The sequence below is a fragment of the Rhea pennata genome, chromosome 25 (assembly GCF_028389875.1).
Source record: "Rhea pennata isolate bPtePen1 chromosome 25, bPtePen1.pri, whole genome shotgun sequence".
In the NCBI taxonomy this organism is placed as follows: Eukaryota; Metazoa; Chordata; class Aves; order Rheiformes; family Rheidae; genus Rhea; species Rhea pennata.
The window spans coordinates 5,819,397-5,835,232 of NC_084687.1; positions in this window are offsets into that span (position 1 = coordinate 5,819,397).

A 15,836-nucleotide genomic window follows, 5' to 3' on the forward strand; every position below is an offset into this window, starting at 1 on the left:
TTTTGATCATAATGGAAAACCCAGGTGAACCTGTTGTCCATAAAATTTGCAGGTAGAATAAAGAAAGCTGCCAGTGTTGCATCAAAGAACTAAATTTTAAAGTATCAGAGCTTAAAAACACTGCCCTGAACATACATCCTGGGGTCTGACCTGTGGTCCCTGCCACTGCTGTACCCAAGCTGTGACGTACCCTGGAGCGCGGTCCCATCGCGTTGCGCCTCTGCCCCAGGCTCTTCCCATCGGTCCTGTGTGCCCAGGACAGCCCTCTCCACCCAAACCCTCCATGTCCTCTGAACCATGCCTGAGAGCACTCCGTTTATACTTTGGTTTTTTTTTGTTTGTTTGTTTTTTTTTTTTTTTTGCTTTTTGCTTTAAGTTTACCCACACGTGTGGAAACAGTCTGCTTAAGGAGAGACAACTGCTAGAGGGAAAATTGAAGCTGTTGGCACCTTCAAGACAGAAGATTACTTGTTTATCATCCTTATGTTTTCCCTGTGGGTTTCCTCATATAGTCAGGGATGTTTAAAGACTTTGGTAGCTGCAAAATAGTTCAATTTCCTGCCCCACTCCTTCATCGTCTTTCACTGTTATCATCATTAGCATTTAAAACTAGACACAGCCAGAGCATTTACAACCTTAAAATCAATAATAAAAAACAAAATTACATTTCAAGGCTGGAAACAAATGGCTTTTTCTTGTCCTCTCCTGACAGGCTGCCATGGGAAAATATATGTCTGGTTGGCTGTAGTGTGGGGAGAATGACAAGCCGATTGAACCGGGGAACAGGACCAGCCAGGCAAGCCGGGAACCGACCCGCCTTCTGCTCTGCTCATGTTGTGCCTTACGCACTGGAGCTCTGACCTGTGCATGGGATCTTCAGGCCCCACAGCCTGTATGGAGGATGAGAGGTTTTGCATTAATTTTAATGAATCCAGGCACCTGGATAACTGCCAGGCTCCTGTTCCAAGTGGGCTCCCCGGGAGGGATGTGGGTGGCAGCTCGCTGGGGGCTGTGGTGGGGTGAGCGGGCAGGGGCACCTGCGGCCCCAGCTGAGCTTGCGCTAGCCCTGCAGCTGGGAGGAGAACTCCTTTTCTCACCATCCTCCCTCGCCTGTGATGCGGAACACAGGTTTTAAGATAAATTTAATTGGCAGCCTCAATATAAGGAGGAAGTGAACAAGAACCTCTCAGTGACCTCTGATCTGCTTTGTTTTCTGCTGTCCTTCCTGGCTGCTGGAAGTGCTGTTCTTCTTCAGGACCTATTGCCTTCCAGGTAAGAAATGCATCAATCAAGATTACAATGGGAGAGGAGCAGGTGTTTCAGGAAAATATATTAAAAGATGATGAATAATTGGAAGGATGTCTGCAGTCATCTATACTCTCCCTGCTGAAGCAAAGTTCAAGGCTTTGTGATTAAAGATTGTTCTTATTAGCCAGGCCCAGGTTATGACCAAATAAAGTGAGACTTGACTGGGGTTATGCAGCCACCTAGCTGAGATCTCTTCCCATTAAAATGACCAGTACTGGAACCAGCTTATATTATGCAATAAGAAATCCCCAATATCTTAATCTGCCTTGAAACTGCTGTACTGGAGACTATTATTCTGAAAGCTCTTGGGCTATCAGGCTCAGCTGCTGGGAGACATGTCTAGTCTCAAGTCATGGCATCTGCATATAAACAGTAAAAAAATATGGAGTCAAAAAAACCTTTCCAGTGTGGCTACAAATATTCTTGGGGGGAAAATAACCTGGTGGAGGCATCAGAGATGTCTCTTGCTCAGCAGAGCATTACTTCTGTTTCTTAGTTGGTTGTCTGATAACTACTGAGTAATAACTTGCTGCCTCAACTGCTGAAAGGTGTATATAAAATGACAAGGATTTGATATCAAAACAAATAGTTCAACAATGATGGCTTACTGCATTGATATAACTGTTTCCTGAATTCGTTAAACCAGTGCATTGGAGGTGCTGCTGCTGCATTTCTCACTATGGTGCGGCTGTGCCTAGTCAGCAGAAGCGCTGCTCTCTGAACAGCAGTGAGTATTGCCTGTCTGTGCTTGAACTGCCAAGGTCCACTTTAAATAGAAGAACTACTTTCTTAGTCTTTTTGAATAGTGTTCACTTTTCTTCTTGCCACCTTGTGGTATACGTGAAGTGAAGAATGGGACAAAATAAACCTTATTGAAGTGCATGGCTACAGCTTCACTAGTAGTTTTGCTTGATATGCTTAACAGATCAGAAGTGCCAGCAAAATCATTACTCTCAGTTTGCACAAAATGGTTTTTTCCCCTCCTTCATAGTGTGTGAAAATCTCCTAGGAAACATAGTTGTAGTTGTCTCCCTCCTCCCTACACCACAGTTGCTGTAAATGAAGCAGAAAGCTGTGCTCTAAATATGCTGCCTAGTTCTCCTAATTAAATGGCTGTGGGCAGGAGATATTTGCAGTGTTGCTTTGTCTCTGACTGTTCCTTACTGCAGCTCATGGTTTTCAGGCACCTGTGTGCAGTCTGTCCTTGCTGTCACAGAAACTGCTAGACTGGAGGCCACAGACATGAGGGCAGGTACCACCATAGCTGTATGTGCTAACCAGATACTGCCTTAGGCTTGCCCTGGTATGAAAGAGACTCAGCTTCTACCTTTGACTGCAGCAGCAAGTTCGGGGAGAGGTGGCTCCCTGCCTGCGAGCCCTTCCCATAGCTGCACCAGCCTTGGTGGCTGAAGGCTGTGGCAGCATTGACAACAGTCTCTGTCCCCTTTAGAAAGAGAAGCATGAGAGACTGGGTGTTCATGCAGGTGTGGTGCATCCTTTCCTTGTGTCCTATCGATGTGCAGCCACCACTCCTTTGCTCAGGACAAGGGTACCTAACCCTTGAACTGCAACTCCTGCTTTTGTGGCTCTTGTGTCAAGCAGAGTGGGAGCCTTTGGGAAGGCAGCTAATGCTGCTTAATCCTCTCCTGCCTGATGCGGGGTGCCTGAGGAGAAGGTGATGAAGTACACAGGCTGTACATGATGTACTGGCTGCCTGGGAGAGGGAGTGCTGGGGTCAGCTCAGGCAGCTGAGACCAGTTACTGAGATCACAGCAGCTCTGTGGCTTGCCTGAAGCTCAGCAGTCTCTGAACAGGTGGCAGCAGATCTTCCAGCTTCTTGGAGGAAGTAGAGCAGCCTGTATTCATCAGGTTGGAAATACTCTGAATAGCAAAGAGCTTCTGGGAAGAGAGGTGTCCCCAGAGACTATAGCTCTGGGTGCTAATCATGCCATGGTCTCCCCGAAGGCATCCATCTGACCTGCCCTTGTGGTGGGAGTAGCAACTAGCTGCTATCAGGACTCCAAGGCCAGGCTTTGGAAATGCATTTCAGCTCCTGCTGTAATGTGCTCTGGTGTGAGCATGGGCACTGAGCTGTGTTGTCCCTGCTGGCCTGCCCTGAAGGGGTGTGAGGACCCCATGCACACCACTCCCTGTTCCCCAGCATCTGGGATGCTATATGGATAGCTGTTGCCAGGATAATATAGGTTTATGCCTGCTGAAGTTGGTATTGGAGGGTGGATAAGCTTGTGATTTAGCTCAAATGCATGCTCCCATGTTCAGGAGCTTATCCAGCCTGATGGAAAACCAGGCTGCTTCATCCTGAGGGTAGATCCATGGGTAAACACTTTATTTTATTGTTCTAACCTTTTTGACTTCTGGTTCCTTTTGAGCTCCTATGAATAACTGACAAACTGATATTTTTCAGTCTGCAAAGCAGGAAAATTGTCCATTTGTTTCTTTTTAAGAGCTTTTACAATTTAGGACTCTTCCAGGGAGACAGCAGTTGTGATTTAGAATGGCTTCTTGCTTTGGTAAAGCCAACAGTCCTGGGTTCCTGTAAAAGCAACTTATTGGATGACTACTGTGAAATGAAATGGGCTAGTTAAGCAGCATGGAGTAGAAACGGTTCTGCCCTCTCCTCAGCAGCTGGTTCTTAAGCAATGTCTGACTTGGTGCCTCTAAGTACCTGATAATGACAAACTAAAGGAAAAGCCATGGCAGTAATATAACTTATTTCTCAGGCAGATCATAGATTAAAAAGGATTTTTTTTTTTTTTAAGCCAAGGATTGGATTAATTTGCAACAGACTGGTCTGTGTTTGAAGAGCAGTTTAACATCAGAGAATTGCTTTGTCTTAGGCTCTTCCCTGCATGTACAGTGCTAATTGCCAAGGCATCTCTTAAAAGCTATTTCCACATGCATTTGCACAACAGATTTGAAAGGCCATCAGGATGTGCTTAGCACTGCTGTAAATGGGAAATGTTGCTCTGTTTCAGAATAATGACATTTTGGAACTTGTTAAATGCATATTTTTATCACTTATACAGATCTTTGGACTAGTACTTCTGGCTGTAATGGATTATTATTTCATCATGCAAGTAAATCAGTTTGTAGTGAGAGCCTGCTGGTAGGGAAACCACAGACTGAAATCAATGGATTTCTTCGCTTGCTTTCATATTATCTCCCTGTCTCACTGAGCTGCTGTTGTCTATAAGATGGACCAAATTAGCATGCAGGTCGAGCATCAATGAGTGATTTTCTTATTTAAGACTTCAGTAGGAGCATGAGGATATGGAGACTCCTTGCATCAACAAAAGAACTACATCTGTTCTGCATCCTGTCTTCAGGGGAGCCGGCATGCTGAAGCTTCCCCAGGCAGCTGCCGGGGTGTGAGAGTGGGGAGTCAAAGGACTTGTTTGAGATGGTGGGGGGTAATAACAACTATTTGTGGATTTCTTTTTCCATGTATTCTTCAAGGTCTTACAGAATTTTCTTTGGCAAAACAAAAGAGCATGCTCTTATTATACTCTTGTTTCCAAGTTAGATGAGGATTTACCTGTGTGTTTGTGCTGTAGGCCTTTCAAAGCCCTGTGTTTGCTTTTATTTAGTAGCTGCCTTGGTTGTATTCAAAGACTCTTGCCCTACCACAGAGCATCGAAGTGGTCTTCTATTGAGCCTGGCAGGAGTTTGGGATTGGCATGTTCAAGGCCTGTGCTGTAGGGAACTCTTGGCTTTCCTTGCATATCATTCACATCAGTTTAGTGCACCAAATCCCACTTGAAGGCTTAATTAAAGCATGTTGCCTGCCAGTGAGGTGAGAGAAAGCACACCCTCAAAAAGGAGGGTGGATTTACAGCTAACTGCTGGATTGAGATGAAATGTGAAAAATCACTGCTAAACCCTCTTGTATTCAGCTGAACAACACAAGGTGACTTGAACCTGCCCTAATGCCTCATGGGCCCAGTGTCCCTTGGCTCATTAGATCTACCAATGAGACTTAATTAAATTAATGTCTAAGTCCTCAAAAGCTAATTGGGAAAGGATTATCCCTAGAAGGGAACCAGAGATGCAGAGGAAAAGGGACACCTCCCTGATGGTGACCTATGCTTGCCTCTGTAGCTGCTGATTAGCCAGATGCTGTTTTCCCTCCTGCATGATTTGTGTGTAACTGAATCCCCTGCTATTCGCAGCAGCAAGGTTAAGCTTTTTGCCTCAGCTAGCTCTAGACTTGGGTAACAACCTCTTGGGAGACCTGGCTCTGAGACACCTTGCTAGAAGCCTCAACTACCTACAGAGGCAGAAGCATAGTTCTGTCAATGCAGCAGCTCTGAGAAGCTTGTAATGCTGGATAGTTTTCGTAGCAGCGGTGAGTGTCTGGCCTCATATGTCCGATCTTGCAAGCATGCTTTTATGGAAGCAGTGCCTTTGCCTTTAATGGGACTTGCAGCAAGCACAGTGTAGCCTTTTGCTCTGCTCAGTGATAATTCTCATGCTCCTAAACAATACACTGCAGGGAGCCACTATAACTGCTCTCATCTGCTCAACCTGAAAGGCCGCCTTCAGGATACAAGAGAAGGAGGTATTGCTTGGGAAGTTGCGAAGGTCCCCAGAGCCCTGGGCAACCCTATTCAACTAATATCCCAACTTCTGACAAGCAATATCCACTGTCCTGCCCCCAAACTAATTAATTTTATACATGAGTGAATTTAACACCATCATTTAGCTCCGCCTGCTAGAGGAGACTTTGAAGTACAAAATGATTATGCAGGGAACAAGCTGGGAGCTGGTTAATAACTTTCAGCAAAGTGTATGCTGCTGGGAGGCCATGTTAGATTAAATGTAGAATTTTATTGTTTTGTCTTGGACTTCAGCTTGGAGACAAATAGAGCAGCAGCAGGGTTTCTCACTAGACAGACAAATCTAGTGGCAGGGATGAAGTGTTTAAAAACTTCTGAAGTATTAATGATCAGGACCTGACTGTCTCCTCTGAAAGCCTCATTCTTCATCTCACTTGCTTTGCTTCACTTGAGGCAGACTGGCTGTTAGCATGGACTGTTTTTAACAGAGGAAAATGATGTGGATCAGCTGAACAATTCTGTTCATGTGTGGCTAACTGGAGCTCACTTAAGCTTGGACTAGGATCTCAGAAATGGTTAGCTGAGGGTCTGTGGTAGCCCTTGAGTTCTGTACAGAAGTTGCCTCTGTTCCTGACTAGGCAGCATGTGCAGAGGCTTGGGTGAGAGACTAGTTTGCAATTTCAGCCCCTGAGGTGCTCAAAAACCTTTATAGCTGGGATCTCTGGAGTCTTCTTCATGGTGAAGAACTGCAGTACTAACAAGCCCTTCTGCAGAGCAATAGGAAGAACAAATCATGAAGACTTGATATGTGTTTGCCAGGCCACAGCCACACTGTGAACTGTTTGCAAGCCTCCTGCCTAGCAGCAGCAATGGCCAGTCCAATTTGGGAAACTGAAGATAAGCTCAAGCCTCCCACCTGACACAGGAAAACATAACTCTTCTGACACCCTAGATGATAGCCTCTCTTTGCTCAAATTCCCAGTATCTCTGAGGGAGAGAGGAGGACAGAAAATAGGGAGAAAGACTGTAAGTAGTAGTCTCTACATGTTCCCCAAAGATTGCTGCAGAGTAGTTGCAAACTTAAATCTGACACATTTTTTGGATGTTAAATCCTAGCATCCATGTGTCTCTGAAAATAGCTTTCTCTGGATCACCTTTCTGCCTTTTTCTTTCTGATGGCCTTTAAAATAGGTAGCGAGTTATTTAATTGGATTCAAATAGCTCTCCATTACCTATTATTCTCTTAACATTTACACTGAAATCTAAGGCAGGCTTGTTGGTCCATTCTCCCTCAAATGTGTCAAGAGAAGGGGTTTGGCAATGGGAAGCCAAGCCCTGGTCACTCTCTAGGGATTATCTTGGCTTGGCCAGTGAAGAAGAGATAACGGCACTTAAAGGACTTTGAAATGGTTTGAGGCTATGGAAAACCTGCTCTTTACAAACCTTTCTGCAGCTGTGTTTTGACTCTTTGTGAAGTCAAATTTAAGACTAATCAGAACTTCATTAAAAAAATTAAATGGCTCATTCCTGACACTCTGCAGACTTTACTTCCCCCCCCCAATTTCTTACTCTGCTAATGGAGAGAGAATTTGGAAGAGATTCAGCTGCCCTTCTTGTGGGAAGGGGAAGAGGCAAGTCACAAATAAGACTGCCTGCCCAAAATGGACTTAATCTTCTTGAAAGTGCTGCTCTTCCTCTCAATTTTGGCACTTGTCAGATACAGGAGATCTTTCATGCAGGAGTGCTGTTGAATTCAGTTAGTCCATATTTCTACCCTACCACTATGTGGGGGGTGGGGGAGTGGTTAATGGCAGAAAAACACCCACTTTAGAATTGGTCATTAAAATAACCTTCTCTCCAGGGATTGGCTACCCTTTCACAGGTGGAAGAAGTGAAAGAGTGAACAGAAATAGATCTTTTCTATTGAGTCACTGTTGGTGAAGAAGACAGCTCAAGACACAATGTCTTTCCCAGAAGAAAGTCAAGAAAATACAATGTATATGGAGTATGAAGCAACCCCTGAGTGACAGAATAGAAAGCCTTCTTGTGTGGCCGGTAAATGTCTTCAGATGCAGAGTAGGTAAGGGTTGGATTTCTGCCTTTTCCTTCCTCTCTCTCTTCCATGCTGTAGGTTAACTGTCTGCGCTGTGCTTTAGCAGCAAGTCAGCTCTGTTAGCTCCAGTTTGGTGAGGGGGCTTTGAAAAGTGGACTGTGGTGACTGGGTGTCACGAAGGATGAATTCACATCAGACTTGCTTTGCTGACCTATTAGGTTCTCCTTTCAGCTAAGTGTGTCCAGAATTGGGGTTGTGAGGCTACAATCCGTCCTTCCCAGTGTGACACTGTCTTCTGGTAGAAAAGGGGGGCTGTTTGTACTTAGCTGTACAATCTGCTTGCCTGAAGGTCCTGGACACTTCAGAAAAGAGATTGGCTCTGAGAGGTCTCTGTAGGAGTGACATGGCAGGTATTGGGAGTACTCGGAGGCTGACATTGCTCCCAGAAAGATTTTTTGTTTGTTTTCAGCAGGAGCAGGTAAGTGCTCAGCAGGCTAACATCCTTTTAGACTGCTGCTTTGTCAAGTATTGGGATGTTTAATTGGAAGATTGTTATGCAAATGGCTTATGAGCCATGGCATGGAGTTATGCTTTCATAAACTCATTGGCAGGAGCTGTTGCTGACAACTTCTAAACAAATCCTTTTAATTGGCACCATGATATTCTGAGGTTGGTGTACTGGATTTTAATGAACAGCGTTAGGGAAAACGGATTTCCTGCTGTGCCAACTATTTTCCCTGCTGCCATCACCCCCAGGTTTTACAGGAGGTCCCCTGAGCCCTGGAGGTAGCCCAGGCTGCCTGGGGGCAGTGGGTGCTGCATGGGTGCCATGCAGCCCTCCTGTGCAAGGCTGAGCTGGAAGAGCTGCTGGTACTGAGCCTCAGGTGGGGTGTTTTTTTTTTTTTTTTGGTCACTTTCAGTGGCTCTTTATTTTCTGAGACAATGTGAAATACCCGGGGAAACAAACTCCTGAAGCATCCCCTGCTGCACCTCTCTATCTGCGCTTCTCCCCCGGAGTTCACAGGACACCAGATCTGCTCCTACAGACCCATCTCGCCTGGCTGTCAGCCGCGTTTCTAGGTCACTGCGCGCCGGGATTTATTCTAGGTGCTGCTAAGCCGCCGCGCGGGGTCCGGCCCCGCGGGGAGGCGGCCGGGGCCGGCAGGGGGCGCTGCGGCTCCGGCGGGGCCGGGCGGCGCCGCGGGAGGCGGCTCCGGGTCGCGTCCGCGGGCGGTGTCGCGGCTTGGGAAGCCCGAGATCCGCTTTTAAAGCCCCGCGAGTGACGGCTCCGCTGGAGGTGGACGCGATGTTAAGCTGGGCCGGCGCTGGCTGCTCCCGGGCAGGGAGGAAGCTTTCCAGCTCCCCTGCCGCCGGGGCGGCAGCTCCCGTTCCCGCCCCAGGTGACAGCGGAGTTGCCCCTCGGTCTGCTACTCCCCTTGCAGACTGGACTGTAGGTGGATGCTGGATGCTGGCAATCGCCTTTGCAGGCCCCGAGGGCGTTGGGATTAGGGACAGGGCTTGCAGTGTTTTCTCCCTCACTGACAGTACAGTTTAGCAGACAAGCTTATTGCTGGTCTCACAGCTGTTTGAGTGCCTGCACCACTTGATCCCCTCTCTCCTGGCTTCAGAGATGTCTGGTTACACACAGGTATGCTTGAGTGTGCTGCCTGAAGGCCTCTGATAGCAAAGGAGCTGGTGCTGTGTCCATGCCTAGACAGAGGTCAGTGATTGCCAGTCTTGACACATGCTGGTCAGCTTGAAGCCAGAGCAGGTGTTAGTTGTCTGTCCTTCTAGAAGATATCTTCTGATCAAGATGCTTAATGTTAGCGCAAATCTGTGGCTGTTCATCATAGCCATTCAGATCATCCTACTGAAAGTGCAGAGAGAACTTAGCTCCTTTTGCCTTAAGGTTCTGCTATGTAGAAGTGAAATTTTCACAGTACAGGCTCTGTAACACAAAGCTGCAAGTCTGAATCTTCTGTTTGAAGGTAAATGCTGCCTGGCTGCTTACCATGGCATTTTTGTTTTGCTTCTTGGTGAGATTTTCTTGCTAGTCTCTCTTCCCTTGAGTGAGAGAAGGGGAAGATGCATATCCTGTGTCTCTGCTTTCAGTCCACATTGAGCAGAGGGGGGAGAGTTGCAGGGAGATGGCTACCTCTGTTTTGCAAGAAGTGAGTTAACAACTGACATTCAAGCTTGTAGTGTTGTCTGAAGCCAAAAGCATGGGCCCAAAGGTTGTTGCCAGCCCTTCTAAATGAAAGCTATAAACAGCCAAGGTGCAAACTGATGCTAGACAAAAGCTTTGGAGACTTGTGCTTTGGACCTTTGAGGTTTTATGTGAGCTGTGGTGCTTGTCTCCTCCCAGTCTGGTACTGAGTGCCAAAGGAAGCAGTGTCTCCTACTGGGTCCATGAACTGTTTGTGCCCGCAAAGCAGCAGAAGAATATAGACCATGTTTAGGTAGTCTTTATGTGCTTTCTTAATACCTATAGTAATGAATAGAGCTTGAGTTAGCACTCTTCGCTTAAACATCTGCAAGGGGTGAGTGTGGTGATTTTTTTTTTTCCCCTTGGGGTGCATGAAAAGCTGTGTCATAAATGGATATTGATTATTTTAACTTGGGTCCACAGATACTAATGCTCAAGACATTTGTTCATAGTCCTTGGGTCAGTTATCACATCACATGCTGATCAAAATATGTCTGATGCCACTGGAGGTCAGGATTGCTGGATAAATGTGACTTGGCAAGCAGTGTTACTGCCATTACTTTCACCCTAGTGAATTCCTAGCCAAATCCCTTGCAAATGAGGCAGAGGTCTCTGCCCTGGGAATGTCTGCTGTGACATTCTTCTGGTCACACATAAGCAGCTGAGCATTTTGGAACTGGTTGGGGAACTTTCACCAGTTTAAGAGATTTGGTTGAGATTGTTTTGTTTTTGCACATGTGAAATGTCTGGAATTTTTTTCTTGTCTGGCAGGAAGAGAATTACAGTTGGAGAATGTTCATACTAATCTTGCTGTCTTTGTTTTCATTTCTATCACTACGCTATCCATACATCGGCTTTTCCTTCTTAAATATGACAAGAATAATCTCTTCCCATCCTCCCAGACTGTGAGGAGAACTGGCAGTGTTATTTTTGTAGCTGACTGGGCATGCAATATCCAGACAGTGGTGTGCACATTAACCATGCCCGTACAATGCCAAGTTCTCCCCCCAACACACACACACCTTCTGAAGCTTCTGATACAGCTGCTTGCTGGAAAAGGACATGGCAATGAGAATCAGTCATATAAGCAACACTTCTTGCAAGTCAAACAGCAGCACTTCTTGCCCCCTGCTGTGTGCCTCAGGAGTGACTCCATGCTTGGCCCTGCATCTTGCAAAACAAATCTGGCATTCTTAGAGCTGATGTTTTTGGCTAGTTAGAGCTTCTGATAAATGTTGGCACGTCTGATTTATTGTCTGACTCTGTTCCCAAGGAGACCACATACATAGCAGCCTGAGATAAGCAGCTTATAACCTAAAGGTGAATGGCTTAAAATATTGGTGTCCTTTTCTTGTTTCCATTGATAATGAACTCTTGCTTTTTCCCCTCATCTTTTCACTCTGTTACCAGAGAATAAATAGTGCTGAGGAACCTGTCTTTTAAACTTGATTGAATTTATAAATTTGGTTGGATTGTTATCACTCCTAATGCAAATTCATTGAGCATAATGCAATGTTTCTTAGCCTGGGCTAATGAGTTCTTGTGCCAAAATTCAGAGCTGAAAGACTGCAGATCAGGGGAAACATGCATGTGCAGTGCTAATTCCACCCCCAGCCCTGCTTATTTGTGTCCCTCTGCCTCATGTCTGTAGACACTGCATCTTACCTAGAAAATAGGGCAGTCATCCCTAGGATGATAGGCAGGAAGAATAGGGCAGGAAGAAAAGCTTGGCAAATGTGAAACACTACTTAAAATGAAACAATTCTTTTTTTTATTATTCATGTTTAAAGATAGGAATAGGAAGGAATCTGATTGTCTTATGAGGAAACTTGGAAGATAGTGGGGGAGGCAGAAGTATTCCTGTCTGGCTTAAATACTCAGACTGTTACAGGAGCTTTGGAAGCATAGGCTGTCTGGCAAGATACTGGGATATTCATGCATGGTACAGATAGTCAACTGTCCCTGAGGAGCTGGCCAAGGCAAGGGGACCAGTAAGAGTTAGACCAGCAGTGTGCTCAAGCATGGCTACAGACATCTTTGGAGTGGCACAAATGTAGTCTTGCTCAGACACCACTTGCTACACAGCCACCCAGTCTTTCCATCAGCTTCTCATATACCTTTTCCCTTATACATTCCAGCTGGATCTGTATGTGGGGTCAGCTTGTTAAGGTCAGCACTGGCCTTGTAGGCTGCTTGATAGTCATCAAACCAAGCTGGCAAAATGCTTATTTTTCCTCTGCCTTTCTAAAACCCTCCCTGAGGCTGCATCTTGCAAACAGGAAGCCTGGGTCCACCTGGCATCTCTTGCCAGGAATTATAATACAGGAAGAGATGTGCATGCTCTATGTACAGAAGCAAGGAAGGCATTGTGAGGAGAAAAAGCAATGCTGTTTCTGTTGTTTGGTCTGGCAATGCAAGCTACAATTAACTCTGAAGCCATTGGTGCCCAAGTTTTGAATCCCTTAACAGGGACTGGAAGATGATCAAGTGACTTGTGATGAGTGGCAGGTTGTTATTCAAGTGCCTGCTACTGTCCAAAAGACTCTAAGCTCTGATATTTGTAGTTGGCTCACAACAAGTGCTGCTCAATTTGTCGAATCTTCTACCAGGGTGGCACAAAGGTAAGGAGCAACAGATTCGTGTTATCACTGAAACATTTGTATCCAATTGGAGTGAGGATCTAGTTGGTAAGATAAATGAGTGTCTGACAGTGGCCACTACAAGGTGCCTTTAGCTGTGTTTAGATTGATTCAACATCATGCTGCTCAAAGGTGAGCCTGTGTTCTTGCATGTCCTTCTAACCAAATAAGGCCTGTACTATCAGAGCTTTCTTTCTCTACACTAGGAGAAAACTATTGCAGCTTTGACATTCTCATGGTCCAAACCATCAACTTAAGACTCTAATATTTTCCCTATGCCCACTGATGGATCAAGAAAATAAGTGAGTCTGCAGTGTCTCTAAAACTGTTTAAAACTAGTATAAGTGAAAGGGCCTAGACTTTGTATTGGGTATCCTAATATTCTGTTATCTTACTGCTTGAATATGTGCTTTTGAAGCCTGTGCTTTGTCCTGGTTTGGGCTCAGATCCCATCTGGCTGAACTGCCCTCTCAGTGTTTTGGGGCTTCAGCCTCATGCACTGTGTTCTAATTAGGCCAAAGCCTGCCTGCAACACTTGCGTTGCAGCCTGGCATTCTCACAAACTCAAAGCAGCTTGTTTCACACTTCAATACTGACTGTATGCCATCTTATGCCTCTTCCATTGCCAATGTCTGTTGAAAAAGCTGTCTGGGTATGTTCTGTAAGCATAACTATCCAGATTCATTCTTGTTGAAGCTTTGTTAGTCTTAAAATTAAGTGTAAACATATGTTTAGCTCTAAGACAGGAATGCTTTTAATAAATGAATAGCTACTGGCAAAAGCTCCAAAAGGTGTAGACCAAAGGGTGGGTGAGTTTCTTCCTAGTTTTGTCAGTGCCCTTTGGTTCAGAAGTCCCTCTGCTTATCTAAGCATTGCTGGAGTGTGGCATTGTCTCTTCCTGTTATCTGTCTGCATCCCAGAGCTAATCAGATGACTCTTCTATAATTCTCCTTAGTTTTCCATTGTATATAAAACTGTCAGATGTGCCTAGAAGACATAGGAGAGTAGAAATGCACCAGTTCACCTTTGGGTTTGAGTCTAAACCATTTAAGATGAGGTTTTCAAAACACTTATTTCTAGCATTGTCTCTTTTTTGTGGAAAATGCCTATCTCAAAACAGACCATATGCTAGAGTGGGATGAACTAATAAGCCCCTGCCATAGCACAGCAGGGAAGAATCCTAATGTGGTTGCATCATACTGGAGTGATGCTGAGTTATTAGCACTTTTCTACAGGAAATGGTCTCTTGCAATTCTCTCACTATGCTCGAGTCTTTCTATCAGTGTAGCTTTATATCTGCCTGTCCAAACTTCTGTGAACACTGACATGTGGATGGTGGTGTATGAGTGCTATGGTGATAATTTCCCTTGTGTGGTGTTATCCAGCCACATTAAGCTGTTGGTATTCAGATGACAGTGAAGTATCAGAGATTTTATTTAGCTTAGATTTGACCAGCCATTCCCCCCCAAGCTGCTCTCCAAAATGTGAGACATGCTCTCAAATGAGAAATCAAGAGTGCAGTAGCTTTGTTAAACTTGTATTGCACATGCAGTATGACAAGAGACACTGCAGACAACAAAGCAGCTAAGATGTCCCCCAGCTAAGAGCTGCTTGGAAGTGTTGCTTTGTCAAAGCATAGCATAGTTGTTACCTGATGAGAGGGAATTTTGGGTGGTACATCAGGACTGTAGAGACAACTTCACGGGAGCTGTTCAAGGCAGACATCCTGCTTTTCTGTCTTGTCATTGCATACTGCATAAATGAGCAGAACATCTTAGTTTGTGATAGCTGTATTTAAACAAGTTTGGAATTACCTGTTTTCCCTGTAGGTTTTTCATGTCTACTTGGCTATAGGCTATACCCATGTTGCATTACTAGATTTCTCTTGTTCTGGTGTACAGTGCAATTCCAGAAACACTGGTTTATAGAAGAATTCTCAACTCTTAAGTACAAAATGACTGATGGTACATGTACTGGAGGAGCTGAATGTATTCATAGGCTTGCAAAGAAATGTTGGCATAGGAGGGAGAAGGGATCCATTGTTGCAGGAATAACCAAAGCCTGGTTCCCTGTTGCAGTCTCAGAACTAAAGAGTCTTTTCAGGTTTATGCAGTTCAGACTTTACCTCTGATCTGTTCTGATGGAGCCAACAGTGCATTTCCCTTCCCACCCCTTGGCTGTCTCTTTTGTTTATAGTGCAAGTTCTTTGAGTCCACAAGTCACTGCTCATACAGTTTCTTGCACAATAGGCTCCTACAGTTGTACTATGCTAGCCCATAGACACTTCCTTAATCCAGATAATAAACACCTTTGTGTACTATCTGGGATATATATACTCTCCTTAGGGTATGCTTTCAGAAACCATACAGTCTGCAAATGTAATAAAATTTGTTATTTATAGTAATTACTTTGTAAAAATGACCTTTCAGGACATCTTTGTGACTGACAAGACAAGGTATGCCATGCCTTGCATGCTTGGGAGAAGAGTGGAAAATAAAGACAGCTTAATCATTTGCCTCTTATCATGGCATTTTTCCTCAGGTTCTCTAGGTTCCAGTCCTAGGATAGGTGACCCATTTGTCCCTGACTCAAATGAACTGCATTCCAGACTAGGTAAAGAAAGTAGGACCTTCAAGTTAGACCTTCCTCAATTAACTTATCTGTTTGTGTTGATAGAGATCACATACTGAATTTCATTACAAAATGATGCTTACCATGGTCTTTGCAGCATGCTCTCTACCTGTCAGCTGCTTTGCATCCTGGAGTTGGCTGTGCTTCAGTGGTAAAAGGATTCTTAACTGTTTGTAGCTGTAAAGCACTCTGGGATGAATGGTGTTATATAAATGTAAGATTATGATTAGGCATTAATCTATACTGGAATAATGAAGAACAATAAATGTGCTTTTTCTTCTAGGAAGTAGTATTTGATATGAAGGGGAATCAATTTACTACTGTCTTGTTATGACTCTTCTAATCTAGCTGAAATTACACATTGCAAACTGTGCACTGCAGAAAGGAAAATAGATGGCCATTGATGGCAGCATGGTTGCATA